Below are 24,502 nucleotides of genomic sequence, written 5' to 3'. Positions count from 1 at the left end.
TCTTCCTTGAGGTGTCACCCAAGCAGTACAAAGTGACATGGGGAAAAAATAAAAGCATCTCTTTTTCATAGTTGGGTTATAGTAACAGATGGTCATGTTCGCCCGGCAAAGACAAATAGCTCAAGTGATAAACACCACAGGTTTGAGAAGCGGAGAAAGATTTTTGCCAGGTTCTCCTCTCAGAGCTGGCTCTGGAAAGAGAGCAGCCTGCTTTTACAGGTTTTACAGGTTTTAGCCCCCCAAAAGGAGGGCCAGTGGAATACCACTGAGGGAAGGAAGGTGACCTCAACAGAGGGGTGAGGAGACTGCTGGGATTCATGCTTCCTCTCACTGTGGGGTGGGGGTCCCACTCATGCCCCCTCAGCTTCTCCGGTCTCTCACCAAGTCCTAGCAAGTGTGGTGTGTTTCTTCAGGGGCACCTGGGTGGTTCAGTGGGTTAAGCCTCTGCCTTTGGCTCAGGTCATGATCCCAGGGTCCTGGGATGGAGCCCCACATTGGGCTCCCTGCTCAGCGGGAAGCCTGCTTCTCCCTCTCCCACTCCCCCTTGCTTGTGTTCCCTTTCTTGCTGTCTCTCTCTCTCTGTGTCAAATAAATAAATAAAATCTTTAAAAAAAAATTTGTAAAAAAAAAAAGTGTGGTTTTTTTTCAGTTTGTCTCTCTCCACTCTTCCACCAATGTATTCAGCCTCTGTTATCTCTTGTCTATGTTCTTTCTTTTTTTTTCCTTTTTTAATTCTTTTTTGTTAAAAACAATTTGGTTCTCCCTATTGTTTAGTATCATTTAATTTCAGTACTTAAATGTTCAAGACAGTATCAACTAGAGTTAAGTAAGCACGAGACAAATTGCTCAACTTAAATTCTATATTTTTCTAAATCTGTTCTAAAGACAGTACTACTTTTTCAGCTTTACTAAGGTATAATCGACAAAATCGTTAAGGTATTTAAATGGACACTGTGATGATCTGATCTACATATGCATTGTGAAGGGACCCTCCCAACTATTAATTAATACATACATCACCTCACGTATTTCACATCTTTTAAAATGTGAGGACATTTAAGTTGTACTCATCAAATCTCAATATACAATACAGTGTTCTCAAACCTAGTCATCATATTATACGTTAGATACTCAGACCTCTCTCATCTCATATCTGTACCCTTCTACCAACTTCTGCCTCTTTCCCCCACCTCCAGCACCTGGCAACAACTTGCTGCTACTTTCTACTGTTTCTGTGAATTTGACTTTTTTTTTCCCCCCCACATTCCACGCGTAAGTGATACCACACCGTATTCCTCTTTCTCTGTCGGGCTTATTTCACCGAGCATAATGTCTTCCCAGTCCATACCTGTTGTTGCCAACGGCAGGGTTTCCTTCCTTCTTGTAACTGAATAATACTCCATTGTATGAATATAAACATAATTATCTCACCTCTTTATCCGTTTTTCTGTGAAGGTTTTTTTCCATCTCGTGGCTATGTGAATAATGCCTTGAACGTGGTAGTCAGATATCTCTTCAATATTTTGTTTTCATTTCCTTTGGATATATACCCCCAGGTGGGATTGCTGGGCCATGTCTGTGTTATTTCGATACCTTCCCAATACTTCCCTCTCCTCTGCCACTTCTTCCTCCCTTTTTATGCCGTTGGCCACCTCATCTTCTTAAAATCCCAGTTTGACCATCCTACGATTTCATCTGATACCCAGTGAAGGCTCCCTGCGGCATTCAGTCTACAACCCAAGATTCAAAATTTGGCATGAAGAACTCTGGGCATCAGCCCCTTCCTAGGGTGGAGCCCTCGTCTCTGCTCAACACCTCTCCTTCACAGACACATCTTCATACTTCTGTTCAGCAACAAATGTTTCCATGAAGTTCTGTATAGTGTAAGCCCTATGCTTGCTCTTTCTGGTTGCTTTTTACTAGAGTTAACTTTCCCTGCCCCTACTCACCTACCAAAACCCTCTTCAGTATTTCCTCTCTGTGAGCTCTGCATCGAGCTTACTTCAACAGCACTGAATAATTAACTCACTACCCTCTTTTAGAATCCACGTGTCTTTTACAAGTCTGTCTGCGTTCACCATTAATAATTGTAATGCGTTATAATTATTTGTTAATGTGACAATCTCCCTATTATTTGGGAGCTTCCTGGAAAAAACAGGCATTCTTCATTCATCATCATTTATCCCCAGAGACCATTACAAGCTCTCTGAGCAGCAGTGCTAATAGCTCATGTTTGTATGGAGTTGCTATGAGCCACGAATTGTGCTAAGGCCTGCTTTCAATGGCAGTGTGGGAGGAACTCAATACAGTCCTCTTGATTCCAAGTTGCTCATCAAAGGACACACGATGCATTTGCTGAATAACAAATAATGGGGACATCAAACTGTGTCCTTACAACACAGACTTGGCTGGGGATTTGAGGTGGAGGAAACAATTAGGAGATAAAGGAAAGAGCCATGTGTCTGCTATCCAAGGCATTCAGTCTAACTTAAGTATTGATTAAATACTTGCTGTGTACCCAACCTTGTACTAGGCAATTAACCAAGTGTTTACTTCAATAGAGGTGTCCTACCTTATTGGAAATCAGCTTTTCCTATCTGTAAATGAAAATATATTAATATTTTGGTGATTGTGTTTTAATTCTATGCACATAAAAAAATCACAGCAGAGACTCAAGGTAACCAATGCTCAGCATATAGTGTAAGAGAGAGCGAGCATAAGCCTTGGAATCAGCAGGGTTCCAGTCCCTATTCTGGCCCCTTCTCACTGTGTGACATGGCGTTAGGCTTTCCTCTCTGCATCTCAGTTTCGCCATCTTGAAATTGAGAGAAATGATCTAGATTGGTTCCCTTCTCTCTTCTACCTTTGATACCATCTATGGCTCTATGGATCCTTCCTCAAAAGATTTCTCTAAAAATGCTGTATTCTTGGGGTGCCTGGGAGGCTCAGTCATTAAGTGTCTGCGTTTGGCTCCGGACCAAGCCCCGCAACGGGCTCCTTGCTCCGCGGGGAGTCTGCTTCTCCCTCTCCCACTCCCCCTGCATGTGTTCCTGCTCTCCCTATCTCTTTCTCTGTCAAATAAATACATATATTTTTTTAATGCTGTATTCTTCACTCAAATTAAAGGAATTGCCCTTCTAGCCTTGCAGGTAAAAATCCCGAGAGAAGCTGCCAGTGACATCAGGGACTTCACCCCACAAGCTAAATGTAAGGTTTTTTTGGAGCTTTTATTGGAGACATCCCTGGCACCAAGGAATAGATCTGCAAAGAACCTGTGCCCCGGCTCCATGTTATTCTGATGCCGTGTATCATGAGGCAGGGTGCAGCCATTAGGTTACAACGTCAGAGATCCCATCTCAGCTCTGCCAACCAGCCGTGTGCCCTGGGATGAGAAGCTCACACTCTCTCTGTGTTTTTGCTCAACTTCAACACGGAGACACTGTTTCCTAGAACACAAGCTAATGTTTGATTTAATAGATGTATAGTGTTTAGAACAGTTTGGGCATATACTGAAAGTTCCTTACCTATTATTACTATTGTGCATTTGATTCATTAGAGTGTTACCTCGTTTAATGAAGAACAAAACTAAGCCCCAGGAAGGAGCCCTAGGGGCTCTGATATTTCTCTGGTGACAAGAGCAACCCCTTCACTATAACAATCACAGAAACTGATGTTTGCATAGTGTCTTCAGATAGGAGCACTTATTTCTACTTTGCAAGAGAAGACCCAGACTTGGAGCAATTAAGTGACGTGCCCAAGGTTGCACAAGTAATTCATAACAAAGCTGGGAAATGAACCTGGATAATTTAATGCCAAAGCCGCTCCCCATTCCATTAAATTCACATCCCCTTGTGCCTCCCTAAACTCTTGGCACCTCAGTCAGTTTCCTAAGAAAGATTCTGGAAGTTTGGAGATGAGACTGTAGCAAGGTCAGTACTTATCCGAGGGTCTGTTCTGTCTGTGTATCAGTCATCCATCTAACAGTTCCTCCCATTGGATAGGGGTCTGGAGCAAGGGGATGCTACGCCCTGACCAGACTTGACTTTGCAGAACATGCCTCCTTTTTCTCTCCAGAGTCCCCCTAGAGTCTGCTTCCCCAAGTGCTCCTTTGGGCCCATCGGGAAACCTTGAAAGTTCCCTTTGAAACTCTGAGTCCCATACCCCTAACAGATGTGCAAGGACGTTTGCTCACTTAATGGTCTGTTCAAGACGTTTGAGGATCCGCACTATCTCCCCATCAGCCTCTCTGAAACATGCATTATCCATCCGTCCTTGAAGCGGTTCCCCCGGTGCAGTGATTAAAACAGTCCTGTGTTGGATAAACCCGATGCAATTTTCCAAAAGTCATCATCTCGGCATTTCCCCCGCCACAGCAGAGCACCTCGCCTCCAATTTCTGGGCTTGCTCATTTGTTTTCCTTCCGACAATCTTGGAGACACTCTTTCGAGTGACCTCTGCTAAGGGAAGGGAACAGTATACTCTTATCCTGACATTATGCAGACGCAGTGACAAATTGGTCTATTTTTTATGCTTGACAGAAATGGTAGGGGTGGGAAACGGGAGAAACATATTAACTTACCATATCTTTAACCACTGGTTGATGGAGTTTGGAAAAGACTTGTTTTTCCTTAAGTTTCCCTCCGTATGTCTGGTCTCATGTGTGATTCCTTTAATTAGTCCTGGAACGTGACAATACTTCCAAAGTAGGCCGAAGTCCTAGTAGATTTTTGAAAGCAATGTGATCAGAACAAATTTGTCGTTACTCTCTTTTTCCTTTTTGAAGATTTTATTTATTTGAGAGATAGAAAGAGAGAATGAGAGAGAGAGCATGAGAGGACAGAGGTTAGTGGGAGAAGCAGAGTCCCTGCCAAGCATCAGGGAGCCTGATGTGGGACTTGATCCCGAGACTCCAGGATCATGATTGGAGCCAAAGGCAGTCGCTTAACCCACTGAACCACCCAGGTTCCCTGACGTTACTCTCTTAAATCAGCTCTTCCTCACCTTGCTCCCAACCTATTGCTAGAAGACAGGTACTCTCTCCAAGTTGTCTGGACACTTGAATGCTGGATTTCATCTTCTTCCACCCTCTTTGTCATTTCTTATGCCATTAACTTTTATTATTTCTTCCTTAAAAATAGATGTTTCTGTTTCTCTCTGCATTTCTACCTTGTGCCCCTAGCGAGGGTCTGTGAAAGGGCGACTCTTTTGCATCTGTGTTTGTAAGAGTTTCGTTATCTCGATCACATTTTCCTCCACCACGTATCATGGGCTGTTTGGCACAGATAATGAATGCCAAGCATGGTCGCCCTGCTCATCCTTCCTCACCGGAGTGCGTCTGACATCAGCATTCGAAAGCGACCAAAACCATGAGCTATAGACGGAAGGCATGATGAAAACTGGTCTTTCACGTTCTTGATCGTGGAAAGGTCAAGGTGGCTAGGAGATAATTCTACGAGGTGAATTGTATGATGGGATTGTACACTTAAAAATAGATCAGAAGATAGAGGGAGAAGCAGGGAGAGGACCTGCTAAATGACTCCTTGCCCTGGGCGGCCTCTCTTCCTTAGTCCCTCTGCTGGGACTGGAGGGATGGCCCGCCACACTCTCATTAACTCCTTACTCATCTGTCCCCTGACACAAGACTGTGAAGTCCTTATGAAAAAATAATTCTGCCTTTTCTAATCCGTGTACCCTTAACCCCTAGCAGACTTGTCCTTATTTCTTAATAGATGCTAAACACTTTTTGATTGAGTTGAGTGACAGCCTTTGGCATCAGAGACTTTAGAACTACTTTCATTTGAAAACATCACTTTTTTTTCCTCCTCTGTTTATTTTCTGTTTGTTCTTGTTTGCAATGACAAAACTCGTGGCTGTTGTTCAATCCTAACTGGTCTGAGCTCTGTTCATGTAAAACTGAAGGAAGAGCTGTCTGATCATGGGAAGGCCAGGATATGAAATTGAAGAAATGAATTTCCTGGAAATGATTGAATTCTAAGCAAAAGAATCTCTAAAAGACGGTAAAACTCCTGGAAACATGTGAGATCACTTGTTCAGAGTTTTAGCTTATATAGTCACGTTGGCAGGTTAAAAAAAAAAAGAAGAAAAAGAAAGAAAGAAAGAAAGAAAGAAAGAAAGAAAGAAAGAAAGAAAGAAAAAGAAAGAAAGAAAGAAAGAAAAACTGATGTCAACCGACGAATACAACAAGGCAACAAGGGTATTCATTACTTCCCAGCATGAAATTCGACAAGTGAGGTAGACTTGAAGGTAAGCAGATTTGGTGTCTCCCAGAACCTGAGCTTTTTTCCATCTCTCTTCTCTGCTGTCTTTGGAATATACCCTGCGTCCTCACACTCATTCTTCTGAAGTTCACAAGCCCGTAGCAGCAGCAGCTGAAGCATCGTGCTTCCCTCCTCACATCTCGTGGGGAAGCAAGATTCCCAACCTTGAAATGTGTTCCTCACTTTAGCCGATTTATGTTGACCCCCAGATGAGTAATAGGCACCAACAGGGTGTGATACACTCTCGGGCTTGTGGCTAGATTCCAAAAACTATCAGTGGCACAAAGGGAAAAGTTCTCCCGACTGGCAAAGACCGAAGTGTCTCAGCTGGGGCCAATATGGACATTTTAAGGCCAGATAATTCCTTGGCCTGAAAACACTCTTTATATGGAAAGAGCAGCATCCTGGGTCACTAGATGTCAGTAGCATCCCTCCTCTGTTGTGACAAGCAAAAATAGCTCTCCCTTGGAGAGACTGTTGCTTCCAGGGTGAGAGCTACTGACTAAGACCAATCAACTAGAATATTTGGGAATCCACTCCACGGTCAACCATAATTAACTATCCCTCTATTCACAGATTTTCTCCTTTGAGGAATAAACCTTTGAAGTTTATTGCTTTATTTTAAAATAGATGGTTCAGGGTGCCTGGGTGGCTCAGTGGGTTAAAGTCTCTGTCTTTGGCTCAGGTCATGATCTCAGGGTCCTGGGATCAAGCCCCGCATCGTGCTCTCTGTTCAGCAGGAAGCCTGCTTCCCCCTCTCTCTCTGCCTCTCTGCCTACTTGTGATCTCTGTCTGTCAAATAAATAAATAAAATCTTTAAAATAAATAAATAAATAAAAATAAAATAGATGGCTCATTTATATGATCTTTGTCATGGTATAGCCATGCACCGTCTAACTGATCTCTGACTTTTGCTTCTAAAAGTGAGAAAGGAGACTCTACAGTGGGTACATGTCACCTGTCTCCCTAATTTTAGCTCGACTAACTATGCCACTCTGTAATACGGCGCCTCTTCAATATTCAAATTGGAAAGGGGCTCTCTGAGGAGGGCAACCTGTAACAGGGTAGTTGATGTCACTATAAGCAAGAGAGACAGTGACAAAGACAGAAACGGAGACACAGAGAGGGGGCAGAGCAATGAGAGGGTGGAAAAAAGTGCTAAGTGTCGTAGCAAGCGGAGTTCTCCATAGTCCTGGAATAGTTACCATTTGCTTGGCTTCCATTCCGTGAGCAGGCATTGTGCCGAATGCGTAATCTGCATTATCTTATTTAATTCACAATAACACATGTAATTTATGCATTTGTGTATCGATTTTACAAATGAGGAAACTGAAGCCAAGAGATATTTTGTTCTTGCCTAAGGTCAGAAACTCTTGTATTCATGCAGTGAGTATAACATAGAAACACAATTTGAACCCAGTCCTCTGCCACTATAAACTCATTTTGTTTTAGTCCAGCGTCTGCCAATAATCCTGTCATTCTCCATTTAGGAGCCCATTCATTGGAGCTCTAACCTTCTCAGATTCTGTCATTCATGGGGACAGGGATACTGGACACAGGAAGCCAAAGGGGGGTAGGGGGCTCTGAAAGGAAAGGGAGGTTATTAAATGAAAGTCTGGGTCTGCCTTACAGACTCATGCCCACAAGGCTGCCTTCTGACTCATGTGATAAATCCTGCTCCCTCAAGTCACTTTCTTCAGCCACAGCTGCACACAACACAGTAATCACCATCAGAGGGGTCATCTCCAAATTGCAAAGGACAGCACAGCAGAGGAAATTATAACAGATAACACACACCGCCTGTATATATCCGTCATGCAGACAAGAACTGCATGCAGAATTCTGCCCCATCCCCTATAGTTCTCGGTTGTCTTCCATTTCTTTTCCAATTGCACTGGTTTGAACCACATTTTTCAAAAGTCTCCCAGCTGGTCTCCCTGCTTTTTCTCTACCCCCCCCCTCCAATCCATATTTCATAATTGGATTAATTTTTTTCCTAAGCTGCTGAACATTTCACTTCTCTGCTAGCAAAAATGAGCAAACAAACCAATAAAAGATGGGTCATAAAAAGAAATCGAGCCATGGCTTTGCAGCTCTTTGTTGCAAAGCCTCTTACACAGTACCCCCCTCCTTCCCTGATCTGGTCGACTTAGATCTCAATGCCGTCTGTCAGGCCTATCAAATTCCACCACACTGACCCTCTGCATCTTACACGTTGGGACTGTGTCCCACTGACTTTGCCCAGCCCAGTCCTTCTGCTTAGAATGCTCTCTGTTAACTCTGCGGCCGATTTGCCCTGTTTTGGCAATCCTACTGTCTCCTCTTATATTATTCAGAGAGCCCAGAGTCATTGTACCCATTTTTTTGAGTGGCCAAAAAGAGGATCAGAGATGTAAAAGACAAGACCCAAGTCATGAAGTTTGTAGGCTGTAGAGCAAGGGACCGAAATCCATGTCTTCTGATTGAATTCTTGGTCTGGTGTCATAATATTCACTCTTTTCACCATTCCATCCAAGCATAAATATCTATAGCCAAAACTGCACCCAACCCCTTTCTCCCAGCTGCATTATCTTCAGACTTGAGCTGGTAATATCAGCACAGCCCATTTAAGAGCATTATCAACAAGCCTTCTCTCCTGCTTCCTTTATCCTAAGCTCAAAGGAACCATCTCCATGAGATTAATTCTGAAATGGCAGTAGCATGTGTGTAGACGATGCCATGTCCAGTTATCTTAATTGCATATTTGGGAAACCCGCCCTGTGTCTGTTTCATATGGCACGCCATTTGGTGTTTATGACCGTCATACTGGAGTTAACAGCATATGGGGAGCTAGCTCACCCACTCTGAATACTAAGCTTATCCAATCTTTTGCTCAGAACCGACATGAGAAATAACTAATAAAAATGATTACAATATTAGAGGGTCATATAAATGCCAAATGCAATAGCTATTCTTCATTCTAAAGTTTCTTAATATCTTTTCTCGACCGACATCATCAAAGTGGGGGAGGGGGAAGACAAGATATTATACATAAATAATTAGGAATGCTCCCTTAAGCTTTACTTCAAATTCTTCCATTAAGGGTAAGATTCAATTTTAGGGTCAACTTGAAGGTGAGGCAAAGTTTTAAGGATAATTGAAGTAGAAATTGTGTGACCTTTGCAAAGACCTCTCTTTGTATTTATGCATTTTTCTCCAACCAGCAATAATAATAATATAAAAAGATACAAGAATAACACTTAACTAAATCAGATGCAGATGGCTGTTTTATCAAGCAGAGGCAATTTTTATCATTTTAAAAGCTTTTGTTTTCATAAAGGAAAGAAAATGGGCCATGTTCCCTTGTTTTTGTTTTGTTTTTTTTTTTTTAAGAGAGGAAAAAGCATATGTTTTTTAATTTGAAATGGAGTATTAATGGTGTTATCTCCCGAGAATTGCTGTGCTAGAGTGAATTGTAGAAAACGCATTTACTTGCAGGTTTTCTGGTAAATCCTTCTCTGACTTAGAGAGTTAGTAGCGTATTATATCAGCCTATCTTTCCAAGACAATACTGTACACACACCCTGAGAGTCAATTTCCTGAACCTCTTTTACTAGATCATCCTGTTTCCTTTGTTTATATTATTGATTTAGGGAAAATCATTTGGTGAATATTGAGTGCTCACCTAAATGAGAAGGTGGTAATGTACGGCAAGTAGACAGAAAGGGATAAAATATAACTGGGATAATAAAACCTTCTATCTGCGCTGCAATTTATGGTTTGCATTATCCCATTTGAACCTCACTATACCTCTGAGAGTTATGGGGACAGAAACTATCATCCCAGTTTTATACATTGAAAGTGAAAGCATGGAGAGTTTAAGCAGCCCCCCTTCCAGTGTGCAGCTGGTAACTGAACCAGGACTAGAACTTCATGAGTCAATCTCATGTTCCCTCTTCTGCACAAAGCTGCCTCTCCATTAACAGCCACCCAACCAACCATTCAGAGACATTTAGGGAGCACTTCTTGTTTACTTGCATTAGAGTTGAAGCACTGACAGACATAACCGTACTTTTAGGTACTGTCCTGGTGCACAAGGTGCCTACCATTGAGTCTAAAAGCAAGAGAGAAATGTATGAACTCTTCAGTGAGTATGACAAGTACATAAGTATAGACAGCTGCAAGACTCATATAAACTGGTATATGGGTGGCCCTTACTAGGGAATGAATAGAAAGTTAAGAATGACATTAGCTAACATTTATGGAGCGGTTACCATGTTCCAGTCACGTGAGTTGTAACTTCTTTCATTCATTGGATAAACATTTTGCAGTTTGGACCCAACTTTTCCAGGAAAGAAATTCTAGTGCTGGCACCTTCAATTAACGACCAGGAGCATGTGACTTCAACTTTGTGGGTCTCATGTTATTCATCTGAAAAAAAACTTGTTTAGAAAAAGTACCCATTTTTTAAAGTTTCTGTAAATAGTGTGTACAATAAAAGGAAATACTGACATATAATAATGGCTCTGTGATACTTTGTGGTGTTTTGGTGATACGGTTATTTTCATTATTATTATCTGTGGTAAGAGCTGGAAATACAGACATGAATACGAAAATGCTATATTCCTACGTCCTTTCCTCCTCCAACCCTCTCTCCTTCCTTCATTCCTTCCCCTCCTTCCTTCTTTTTTCTTCCTCTATTCTTCTTCTTTCCAATACTTTCTCCACTTGTCATTCCTTCCTTTCTTCCTTCCTTCATTATTTACTGAGTGTCTCCCTCATGCCGGCCGAAACACGAGGTTCTTGTTTTTTCAAGATTATCTTAGGCATTGATCAAGCCCTGAAGACGATTTCAGTCTAGAAGAGAAATAATGCACAATAAAAAGTTACGATGAAGGGTGCTCCAAGATGCCAAGGAAGCACAATTCAGCAGCAATGAGGTTCAAGAAAATAGTAGAAAGCTTCCCCCAAGACAGGAAAACTTTCTGGATCCTAAAATCAGTTGGGAACTAGCCAAAGGAATGAGCATTTGTTATTTTACTAGGTTTAAGCAGTGTTATTCTACTAGGAAGTTGGAGCCTAGAGCAGCAGCATGCTGCCCAGGGTCCTGCAGGCGCTAACCTGCCAATCTGGATTGCTCAACTCCAAACTCCCTCCACCTAATCCAAATGTTTCTCTCTCTCTTTCTCTTTTTCTGTTTTTTTTTTTTTTTTTCCCCCATCTTAGACTTCAGTGTTTCCAGCTATAAGATCCCAGGATTAGTCTAGTGTTTTCAGGTATGTCTTACCTTGAATATTAAAAACTTTCATAACTGATAGAGCAGTTCCCTACAGGTATCCATTTGGGGTCTCATCGCTGTTTCTGTCCTTTCCTTGGGGATTGTATTTTATCTCAAGGCTTGAAAGATCACTGAAGACGCCCAAATGTGGATACTCAGTCACAATGCCTTCTAGTTTGAGACTCATCTATTAAACTCAGAAAATAAAACTTGAATATCCAGGAGATTTTTCAAATGCAACACCTCCAAAATCAAAATCTTGACATTTTCCCTCCTCAAAGCCCTATTACCTCCAATCAATCAACGGGGCCTACATTCACCTAGTGGCTCAGCTTAGGAATCTTTATTTTTCCTCTCTGGTGCCATCTAACATCAAGTTAACTGCCCCCCCAAAATATCCTATACTCTAATGAAACAGTGCAGATCGAGGCACCATACATCTATGGCTGTTAAAGCTTTTGGGTAAGAAGTTAATGCGAGAACTTCATCGACAATGAGTCAGAAAAATGGTGCCCTAATGCACTGATCAATCTTAACATCACTAACGAGTGACCACTAGACCATGTGTCCCCTGGATGTAACAGGAATTTCCAGTCACCAGCTATATACCTGAGTGTAATCAGTTCTCTACATAGAACTTTCAGATCTTAGGAAATACAGGGGTAGAGGAACATATATGATGATAACATGAATATACAATCAGACAGCTACAGAAGATGGGAAGGCCTATGTGACTAAAATCCTAGTTAAAAAAAATAAATAAATAAAGGGGCGCCTGGGTGGCTCAGTGGGTTAAGCCTCTGCCTTCAGCTCAGGTCGTGATCCCAGGGTCCTGGGATCAAGCCCTGCATCTGGCTTTCTGCTCAGCAGGGAGCCTGCTTCCCTTCCTCTCTCTGCCTGCCTCTCTGCCTGCTTGTAATCCATCTGTCAAATAAATAAATAAAATCTTTTAAAAAATAAATAAAGATAATGTTAATTTTTTTCATAAGAAATGGAAGAGTGTCCTTTTATAAGTAATTCAAAAGCAGTCAAAACCAATCAGTACTGCAAAAGATAGAGTGGTCATGCAGTTCAAAATTTTCTGGTTCATAATCTGTGAGGTTTTTATACGGCTACGCAAAATTTATTGAGCTGTAGGCTTCAGATTTGTATAAATTATACCTCCAACAAAAACATTTTAATTAATTAACATTAAGAGAGACAAAAGACAATTATAGAGTAAAGTAGACTTAAGAGACATGTCAGCCTAATTCAATGTACAAATCTTGTTTGGATTCTGATTTAGAGGAAAAAAAGTTGTAAAGTACATTTTTTGATGCATTGGGGACATATTGAACACCGATTAGACGTTAGATAACATTAGGAACCTCATAATTCTGTTATGTGTGCTAATAGTAACATAGTAACAAAAATAACAAGGAGGAGACAGAAGAAGGAAGAGGAGGAGGAGAAGAAGAAATAGTCATGGTCTGTTACAGTTACTTACTGAATTAATTACTGGTAAAGGTGATAAGATGTGTGATATTTACCTCATAGAAAAAGAAAGAAGGAAGAGAGAAAGAAAAGAAACTAGGATATTCAAAATAAGCATATAGAGATATTCTAAAAGAATTCTTAAACATAAAGATCCAAGTGAGGTCAAAGACATAGAATGCTGATAGCAATAAGAAGCTCTACAGAGCCAAAGTGCAAGAGGAATAGAAAAAGTAACAGTTCACCATGACTCAGCTCACCAGACTCTTTAGAACCCTTACTGGGCAAAAGATGTGATATGATACTAGGGACTAGCGTTATAGAAATATCTAACGTGAATTCCTTTATATTCAGTGACAATAATGGTGAGGTTAGCCATAGCTCACCTGCTAACCAGTATTGGTCATTTCTCATGTTCTGGCCCTATTCTAAGACTCCATCTGCATTATCCCATCAGCATTTCTTTCTCATAACACTGTAAGTTCTATTAGAATCTTCATTAAAAAAAAAAAGAAAGAAAGAAAGAAAATCAAGATGCAAGGAAACAGTGATTCACCAAAAGCCAGTAGGTGAAATACTTGTAAACAGCAACCAATATAAAAGACAGTGTTAGTGAAGTATTTGCTAAATCCCTCTGTAGGCTTGAAAGAATAGGCATGATTTATCAGGACATGTCAGAGAAGGCCTCATAGATAAAGCAGGAGCATTTGGTCTGGACCTGCTGGGAAGAGAAAGGTATTGCTACCTGGAGACTGGGGTGTTGGGAAGGTCATCAGTTGAGTGCTTAACAGCCTGAGCTGTAGAATCCCACCCTGATACGTACTAGTTCTATGACCCTTTGATCGAGATCTCAGCCCTAATTCCCCACTGGGTTGTATTAAGGATTAAAAAAAAGCCCAGTACCTGGTACCCAGTAATCACTTGAACTTTTTCATCTGTTACTTTTTCCAATTCAGAAATAGTAAGTATAAGAAGCTTATCACCAAAGAAATCTGGGGTGATACAAGTCTGTGAAAAGTCATCTGAGATCAATATGCTGCAAGTAGTGAACTGAAAAGCCCGGACTCTGTTTCAGACTCACATGAAGGGGGTTGATTGCATAAGGGAGGAGATTCTGGGGAGCTGTGGTTTTGAGGTGAACTCAACAGGGCACCTCAGAGGGTTAAGTATTATTTTTTATCATTACTATTAAACACAGTTCATGGCTACATAAAACAAAACCTCATTAAGAGTCAAAAGCAGCCCTCTGGCATCTACTTTGAGACCTCTGTAGAAACAGCGATATTTTAGAAAGAGCACACCCCCGTTTATTTTTGGAAATATCACTCAAGCAACTCTGGGGAGAATGGATGGAAGGAGCCAAAACTTAAGTCAGGGGGCAATTCTGAAGGTTTTTTTTTTTTTTTTTAAAATCAAGCAAGCAGTGAACCCCTGAACAAGGAGTTGCAGAAACTTTGAGAACATGAGGGTGATTGAACAAGCACTGGGTTCAAAAAGGAAAAAAAAAATTATGGCAAAATCAAAACTGAAAATCATAAAAATAAAATTCAGACATTGGTTTTAATAAAAATCAATTCAGAATTTCTAAAAGTTCTGAAATTACCCAAAGCAACCCTTCAGGCGATTGGACTTACTCCAGAAAACCCACATATCATTCAGGGCCTAGAGTTGGTGACATTGGTGACAAGTCTGAGAAGGTTAAGACCTCCTATCTCGGGGTACTGTTGGTGATTTTCCGGCAGCATATCTCCTGTAGCTAAGAAGACAGAAAAACAGGCATTAAAATGTCAAAGTTGAGTATCAGAGACTGGCATTCAGGAAAGGTGATGGGGGGTAACCAATTAAGACTTTCTTCCACAGTACATCGTATTTTTTCATATCACAGCAGAAAAGTCAGTCTTTGAAGCTTCATAAACCTCTGTCTTCCATGGAAGCATTTACTGAAACAATTCTTCCCAACAGACTGTATTGAATACCATGTGCAATTGATTGTATCTGGGCAAGGTGGGTGATTTCAAGAACAAAGTCCAGGCCTTTTATTGACATGGTTTCTAGTCCTGCATTGCCCAATACAATAACCACGAGATTAGACATACATACATATAACAATATAACATACCATATATAACTAATATATATATATTACATATATATATATATAAACATATAACTAGACATACATACAATAATCACTAGACATGTGGGGCTAGGGAGCACTAGAAATGTGACTAATCCAACTTAAGATGTGCTACAAATGTAAGAGACACTCCGGAATTCAGAGATGCCAATGAAAAAAAATGTGAAATATCTTCTTAATATTTTTTTCTACTGTATATTGAAATAATAGTGTATTGGATATATTGAATTAAAATGTACTGTTTAACTTAATTTATCCTTTTTCTCTTTTACTTTTCTAACGTGGCTACTTGAAAAAAAAAATGCAACTGGCTCTTATTTGTGGCTCTAGATTTCTGTTGGATAGTGCTGCTCTAGACTCTGGCCAGTTGGACTTCTTGCTATCCCCTTTCACTGGTCTCATGCCTCACCCTAGGCTCATTTGCCAAAACATACATATTCTTGAAAACCACCCGAAAGGGCATTGTTTCAATTCATTATCTTTTAGAAGGTTTTATTTATTTATTTATTTATTTATTTATTTATTTATTTATTTATTTATTTATTATTTATTTTATTTAAGAGACAGAGCCTTAGCAAGGGAGACTCAGAGGGAGAGAGAGCAGGGAGCCCAACACCGGGCTTGATTCCAGGACCCCAGAATCATGACCTGAGCCAAAGACAGATGCTCAACTGACTCAACCATCCAGGTGCCCTCATTATTTTCTGAAGCCTTGAACCACATGTGATATTCCCTCTTAAACTTCTAGAGGAATGTGTTTATCCTCAAATGTATTTATCATAGCTTTCTATGTAATTTTTCATGTATTTTACCAGAATATAAATTCTTTGAAGTCAGTCATATTTAACACATTTTTATGACCTATAGATCCTAGCATAGTGCTTAATGAGTTTTCTTGCTTCTGAATTTAAAATAATTCAGGAAGATGTGGTCTGTATACACTATGGAGTATTATGCCTCCATCAGAAGGGATGAATACCAACTTTTGTAGCAACATGGATGGGACTAGGAGAGATGATGCTGAGTGAAATAAGTCAAGCAGAGAGAGTCCATTGTCATATGGCTTCAGTTATTTGTGGAGCATAACAAATAACATGGAGGACATGGGGAAATGGAGAGGAGAAGGGAGTTGGGGGAAATTACAAGGGGAGGTAAACCATGAGAGACTTTGGACTCTGAAAAACAATCTGAGGGTTTTGAAGGTGTGGGGGGTGGTAGGTTGGGGGAACCAGGGGTGGGTATTAGAGAGGGCATGTATTGCATGGAGCACTGGGTGTGGTGTAAAAACAAGGAATACTGCTATGCTGAAAAAAAAAAATTCAAGAACCCTATAATCTGTTATGGGGTCATGATGCTTCATGGATCTCAGAAATTCTGATATACAAAAGGGAGACACTTATCCCTTTGCTTCTCCTTTTGTGATATTATAGCTACTAATGTAGACTGTCAACAGCTCTGAACAGAGGGGGAAATATGAAAAACAAAAGAGTTCCTAAGAATAGGGAAGTCTAGACTTGGAATAGAGGCCCTGAAACATGTATCCATGTATGAGACAGTTGAGAGACAGAGACAGAGAGAGACAGAGGTTAAAAAATGCTGATTTGCTCTTCATGCTAGGGAAGAGCACATAGTCCAACTGATTCAATTTTAGATGTATTACTCAAAATAGGCTAATTCCTATAATGTACAATCTTTAACTTTTAATGGCTTGATGAAATAAAAGCTTAAAGTTATTCTTCTAATGTGGAGAGTCAGAAGTTGAGGGCCTGCTCTGCTCTGCATGGTCATTCAAGGTCCCAGACTCCCTTCATTTTCTGTCTTCTCCTTTTGTTAGGTCATAGGAGAACTCTCCATCCAGCTAGTGTAAGAGGGATGAGAGATTGCGAGGTTGATTAAACCAGATCCAGAAGCGTCATATGTAACTTCCATTCGCACCCTATTGAAGCAAACTCAGTCATATGGCCACACCTGATTTTAAAGAAAGGGTAGGAAACACAGTCTAGATGTGGGTTAAAGAAGAGGAAATCAAATATGTCAGTGAACACTGGAGTCTCAGCACGATAGGAGACATGTAGGATAGGCCTTTCAACCATTTGTTCTTTCATTTATTCCTTTAAGACAGAATTTGACAGTCTTGGGCAGGACAATCCTTTGTTATTCAAGGTTATTCTGTGCCTTGGGGGATGTTTCCCAGCATCCTGGACTCTCTCTTTACATCCCAACATTACTGCCACCCACCCAAGTCAATAAAAAAGGTCTTCAAACATTTCCATTTGTCCAGGGGTAGGAGATTGCCCTGTTTTGTTTTGTTTTTTTCTTTTCAGTGTAACAAAATTCATTGTTTATGCACCACACCCAGTGCTCCATGCAATACACGCCCTCCTTGATACCCACCACCTGGTTCCACCAACCTACCACCCCCCACACCTTCAAAACCCTCAGATTGTTTTTCAGAGTCCACAGTCTCTCATGGTTCACTTCCCCTTCCAATTTCCCTCAACTCCCTTCTCCTCTCCATTTCCCCATGTCTTCCATGTTATTTGTTATGCTCCACAAATAAGTGAAACCATATGATAATGGACTCTCTCTGCTTGACTTATTTCACTCAGCATAATCTCTTCCAGTCCCGTCCATGTTGCTCCAAAAGTTGGGTATTCATCTTTTCTGATGGAGGCATAATACTCCATAGTGTATACAGACCACATCTTCCTTATCCATTCGTCCGTTGAAGGGCATCTTGGTTCTTACCACAGTTTGGTGACCATGGCCATTGCTGCTATAAACATTGAAGTACAGATGGCCCTTCTTTTCACTACATCTGTATTTTGGGGGTAAATACCCAGTAGTGAGATTGCCCCTGGTTTGATGTCATATTATTTTGTTGAGTATTTTCTGAATGCCATGAAATATCTATTTGTTAGGGTGCTAGAATCATGGAATTCTTTATTTAATGACATCAGGAGGATTCCCCTCCACCCCTATCCTTTATACACAGCTGTCCCTCAAACATCACAGCAGGGAGAAACCAACTGACGACAAAAGATCTCATCTCAACGTTCAGCCCGTTCACTTGCCGGCACATAGTATTTATCTCCACGCTCATCTCTCTGGTTCTCCTGTCTCATATTCAATGATTTGCCTTTTGATTATCATCTATTTTTAAGCCCTCAGTCATCTTAATCTGGAATATTGAGTTCACCTTCCCACAAGACAATCTGTCTCGTCTAACATGGAATAGGAATCACAGAAGAACTAAAAGCATCATATTTCAAAGATGTAAAAAAAAAAAAAAATGGCGCTCATGTTGTCATTACCGCATCCTACTCCCTTGGCAGACATCACTAACCAACTTGATACTCTTTCCACCTCAGGATCTAGGAGCACAGGAAGAAATCACTACTGATTGAACAGGGTTGTAACGAGAGGTTACAATTATTTGGTCTCCAAGTTTTGGTCCAACTCCTTCATTTACAGAGAAAAGGAAACTGAGAACCAGGTGATGAAATGGATTGCCCAGGCCACACAACAGTTTGGCTTTCAGGACTCTTGTTTCTTCTCCTGCCTCTGTGGTGTGAATTAATGAGTCTTGCCCAAGTCCTGTGGAAGTGAAGTCTTGAAAAAGGGTTGCTAAAAGCAAGACTCAGAAGGATGCTGCGGTGAACTTGAGCTTAACCAGCTTCTCTTCCCTTTTTCTCCTAACCAGCTCCCTTTCTTTTTTCTGCTTTTTTGAACAGCATTGTATACTCTGGTATACCCAGCAGGGAGATTGGAGGGGTATAATTACCCCCGCCACTCTGGTTTTTAGGAGATCAAAGAAAAAAGAAGATTTTGAATGCTAACTAAATGCCTGAATTTAAAATTCAAGAAAAATAAGAAGCAGTCACATGAAAATAGGGTTAACTGTGGCAGAATTTGCCAAGGTGAATGTGGTAGGTACGTTTGAATGAATGATAGGATTTGAGATTCAATGTTAGGCAGAGTCCTTTAAGGAAAAAAAAAAAATCATCAGAGTCTGGTGGGAAATCAGAGGCTGTTTATGCTTTATCATTTGTATACAATAAAATACATGGGGAAGAAAAATTGACCCTGGTTCATTTTCTCATCTGGGTTTTATTTCTCTACTCTCAGCGTTCCTGGCTAAGGCTCGTACCATCCATGTTTATGTGAAATGGGCCAGTGCTCTCATCTTGCCTTTCGATAATTATAGGTCTCCCCAGGAAAATGGCTTTACAGAGGAATTTTATAAAGGTTTTAAAGATTTTATTATGAAGGACTCAGCCCTTCCACAATTATTAGTTTTAAAAGGGGCTTTGTAGCCACTGCTGGTAGAACAGCTATCGATCCCTTTACAATGGGAAGCCCGAGTCTCTCTTACCCACGTGAGTGCTGTACCTCGGTACCTGTTAAACTGATATAATAATGCGGTGAAGCAAAATGATCATTTTCCTTGTTGGAAGGCCTCCTATCCCCACTAATGGTGACGGAATAAACTCAAGGCCTATGAGCAACAGTAATCACAAATTTCACTTTGGTTCTAACAGTTACATTGGAGGCAGTAATGAACTTCACACAGGTGCCTGGAGTTTGCCCAAGAGGTGATTCCTGAACTTGTTAAATAGACAGCCTTCTAAGTATCTCTTCCGTCAGCCGTCACCTCTCCATCTTCCCTGCCTTAGCCACCACCGCCTCTGGTTGGCACTACTGAAACAGCTTCCCAGTGGGTATCTCTCCAGCGTGTTTGCCCCCCTCCTGTAATTATTTAGTGCCAATCTCTCCCATGCTACAGCAGTGAATTCAGACTGTACCGCACGTATGCCAAGCCCTTGGCCATCTGGTTCATATATACTTTGTCTCTAAACTTGCTCCCATGTGAACCTCAGGAACCAGCCTAACAAATTAATGAACACATCATATCTCATTTGGCAGAATAAAACAATTTAGGGCATGTATTTCAATGTAGTTGTAGAGTCTAAAAAAATGGTATGGAAGGTCTCAAGCCAGACAGATATACGTGAGTTTTATTTATTTTATTTTTTTGTTTATTCACTGGGAGGATGGTCTTGAGATAGCCATTTAACTTACTGGAATCCTGTGTCCTAAAGTGAGTATAATGATGAGGAGAAACGGATGAAAGGGGCCAGATGCAGTAGCTGGCATATGATTCTTATGCCATAAAGAAAGGAACTTCCATTCCTTGGAGAATGCTGGAGCCCAGGCAAGGGTAAGGAAATGGGCTGGAAGAGTTCAGGCTGGAAGTAGGGACTTGGTCTGGAGGTGATGGAGATCAACGAAGAGTTTTGAACATCAGAGCAACATGGTCAGAGACGTGCTCAGACGGATGAATGTGAAAGAAAGGATAGGGGAGGGGCCAGAGGAAAATTTGGAGATCAGTTAGAGGCTGTAATAATAATCCAGGTAAGAGTTAACGAGGGAACTGAGGTGCTTATAGTGGAAACAAAGAGAAAAGTCCAGATGTGAAAAAGACTGCAGCTGTTCTTAGGGAGTGAACATTCAGTCAATTATTGCTATGTGGGGAACACTGTACTTTTTGTTAATTATTGCTGTGCTCTGGCTTGTAAACCCAATAATTATTTTGATGTTTAGACAAGAAAAGTTTGTCTCATCCAAAACAAATTTTGTTAGCAAATAGGGTCAGGTGAATTTCCTATGGCCACTCTACGGTAGATGTTGGAACCAAGATTAAAATGTAGATTGGCTCAAAAACTAGAACTACCGTGAAATCCAGGAATCACACGACTGAATATTTACCCAAGAAATACAAAAACACTAATTCAAAGTGATACGTGCACTGTGATGTTTATTGCAGCATTATTTACAATAGTGAACTATGGAAGCAGCCCGAGTGTCCATTGGTAGGCACATGGGTAGATAAAGAAGATATGGTATTTATATATAAATACCACATCATATATATATATATATATACATAAATATATATATATGTAAAGATACAGATGTATATATATGTACATGTATATATACACATACATATTGGAATATTGTATATATATTGGATATATATATGTGTATATATATTTTGTATATGTATATGTGTGTGTGTATATATATATGTGTGTATATATATGTATATATATATGTGTATATATATACACACACACACATATTGGAATAATACTCAGCCATAAAAAATAATGAAATCTTGACATTTGCCACAACATGGATAGAGCTAGAGAGTATAATGCTGAGTGAAATAAATTAGTCAGAGAAAGACAAATACCTTATGATTTCATTCCTATGTGGAATTTAAGAAACAAATGAGCAAAAGAAAAGAGAGAAAGACAAACCAAGAAACAAACCCTTAACTACAGAGAGAACAAAACTGATGGTTACCAGAGGGAAGGTAAGGGAGAATGAACTTGTCATGATGAAAAAAAATAATAATAAAAAAAATGATTAAAAAAAAAAAAGCAAAGAAAGAAAGAAGTTAAGTTGGTCTGGATTCAAAGTTCATGTGCTTTCCACGTGCGTGTCCTACCACACTACCTCTGGAAAGGCATGTGCTAGAGTACTTTGCTTTTCTCGGAAAGGTGTGACAAGAGCATGAAGTTCATGGAACAATGTGGTAGGAGACGAAGACACCCACACAGACAAGGATCAGATTCCACGAACTTCGAGTGCCATATGGTGGAGTCAGACCCTGTGGCAATGTGGAATGCTTAAGGAGTTTGGGAAGAATGGTGACAGGGAGATAGGTTGGGGTTTGTTGCAAAAAATTCAGGCAGGAAAACAGAGTAGCTTGAGTAACGGCAGGGCAATGGGCATGAAGTGTACTTATCTATATAAAAGCAATATATTGCCAACGAGTAAAAACAAAGCTAAACAATATGAATCCCACTTTGTGTTCAGAAGATAAATAGATATGTCTGTATCTTTACACAGGTCTCTCTCCCTCTGTGTGTGTGTGTGTGTGTGTGTGTGTGTGTGTGTGTGTGTGTCTGTCTGTCTTGGTAATGTCTTCATAGCATGTGTGGCATTTTTTTCCTGCTCTTTTTGGTTATAGCTGATACATTTTAAGTAATTCCTGTATCAGGAACTATGCTAAGAGCTTCATGGCCATTTGCTTATTTAATCATTATAATAGTTTCATGAGGTGGATATTAATATAACTATCACAATTACTATCATTATTATTATTATCCTCGTCTTACTGTGAAATCACGTTTTATGGAGAGCAAGCAACTCGCCTAGAGCAGCTGTGCTCTGAATACATAGTTGAATGGATGACTACAGATCGTGTATATTTTAGTGGTAGGGGAGGACCCCACCTCATATGTTTGTATGCCTCCATGGGTTAATCTTTTAACCACTATATAATATTTTATAATTCATCTCTTAGCTTATCTGAGTCAAAATACAGCTTGAACAACATGGGCATAAACCACATGGGTCCACTTATATGTGGATTTTTAAAAAATAAATACAGTACGGTACTGTAAATATTTTTTCTTCCTTGTGATTTTTTTAATAACATTTTCTTTTCTCAAGCTTATTCTATTGTAAGAATGCAGTATAAAATACAAACAACGTGAGTCTCAATTGACTCCCTATGTTATCGGTAAATCTTCTGGTCAACAGTAGCCTATTAGTAAAGTTTTGAGGGAGTCAAAAGTTATATGTGGATTTTCTGTTGTGTGGGGTTTGGTGCCCCATCCCCCACATTGTTCAGGAGTCAACTATAAAATGCATTGTACATATTTGAAAACTGATTCACATAAGCTGTAAAACATTTGTAATAAATAATATATTGTTTTCTAGCTCTCACTTGTTCACAGAAAAAAAATGGCCATCTTGTCTCTTTTTAAACTTTTACTATAAAAGAAATACATGTTTATGGTACAAATTTAAGTCATTTAAATAACAAGATAATGTAAAGAATAGTCTCCCTGAAAAGGCAGTTTCACATTTACACCCCAAAGGACACTTCTGTGGGCTCTTTGTGTGTATGTGTGTATGAATCTTTCCAGAAATGTTGAAAGCACGAGCAAGCATGTGTATGTATTCTTTATTTAATTTGTTAAAAACAGATGAGGTCACACTACACAATGTTTGTTGTTTTTCTCTAAATGTGGATTAAAGATCCTTCTTAGAATTGCACATAAGAAAATTCTCAATTTTTTTGTAAGCTCTAAAAAATACAAAACAAAAAACAGAAACAGACCCATAAATACAGAGAACAAACTGATGGTTGCCAGGGCATTGGGGAGTGAGGGAATGGATAAAATGGGTAAAAGGGAGTAGGAGATACAGGTTTCCAGTTATGGAATGAGTAAGTCACGGGATACCATAGGGAACATTATGTGGTGACAGATAGCAGTTACACTCATGGAGAGCAGAGCATAACCTATAAATTTGTCCAGTCACTATGCTAGAGATCTGATACTAATGTATCTTTGTGCATCAACTATACTTCAATAAAAAAAAGAAAATCTCAGTCTTTTGAATGGTATCAAGAATTGCATGAGTGTACCTTAATGTGATTGGTCTTTTATGGACATTCAGAAAAATTCTTACATGTGTGTGTCCAACAGTGTAGAGATTTAGTTGCTAGATAAAAGAATCTGTGCATATTTAATTTTAATGGAGGTGGACAATGATGGTATACATAAACATTTCCATCAGCAGTACACGAGTATGCCTGTTTCCCTTTTATACTTGCTAGCATTTTTTGATCTTTGCCAAAATGATAAATAAGAGTGGTGTCTACTTATTATGTGAATTTGCTTTCCCTTAATAATGAGAAATTTTGACAGTCTTCTATACATGTTCACTGGCTATTTGTGTGTGTCTGTGCATGAGTGAAACTTCCTCTGAACTGCTTTTTTTATGCCTTCTCACATTGGACAACAGTTTTTTTGTTTTGTTTTGTTTTACTGACTGGTAACAGTTCTTAAATATTAAGGGAATGAGCTATTTTTCCTAAGTTGCATATCAGATTCTCATGTCCTACGTTTTTATTTGCACTATGATTCTAAATGTTACACAGAGTATTTGTGTATTTATAGCTAATAGTCTAGGGGTGACTGGCTGGCTCACTAGTAGAGCACGGGAATCTCCATCTCCAGGTTGCAAGTTTGAGCCCCATATTGGCCATAGAGATGACTTAAAAATAAAATCTTTGAAAAATAGTAGTCTATGTTTTGGCAGTTTGTGGTTTTAAGTAAAATATGTTAAGACCTTCCCAACTCAAAACTTTTTTAATGGTATTTTTCTTCTTATGTTCGAGGTTTCTAACGTCACCTTAACATCTGTGTTCCCTCTAGAATTTATTCTGGTGTGGGAAATGACATGGGGATTTGGCTTTCACTGTGCTGCTCA

This window comes from Mustela nigripes, chromosome 9 (assembly GCF_022355385.1).
Source record: "Mustela nigripes isolate SB6536 chromosome 9, MUSNIG.SB6536, whole genome shotgun sequence".
Taxonomy (NCBI): Eukaryota; Metazoa; Chordata; class Mammalia; order Carnivora; family Mustelidae; genus Mustela; species Mustela nigripes.
This window is presented reverse-complemented; position numbering follows the sequence as displayed.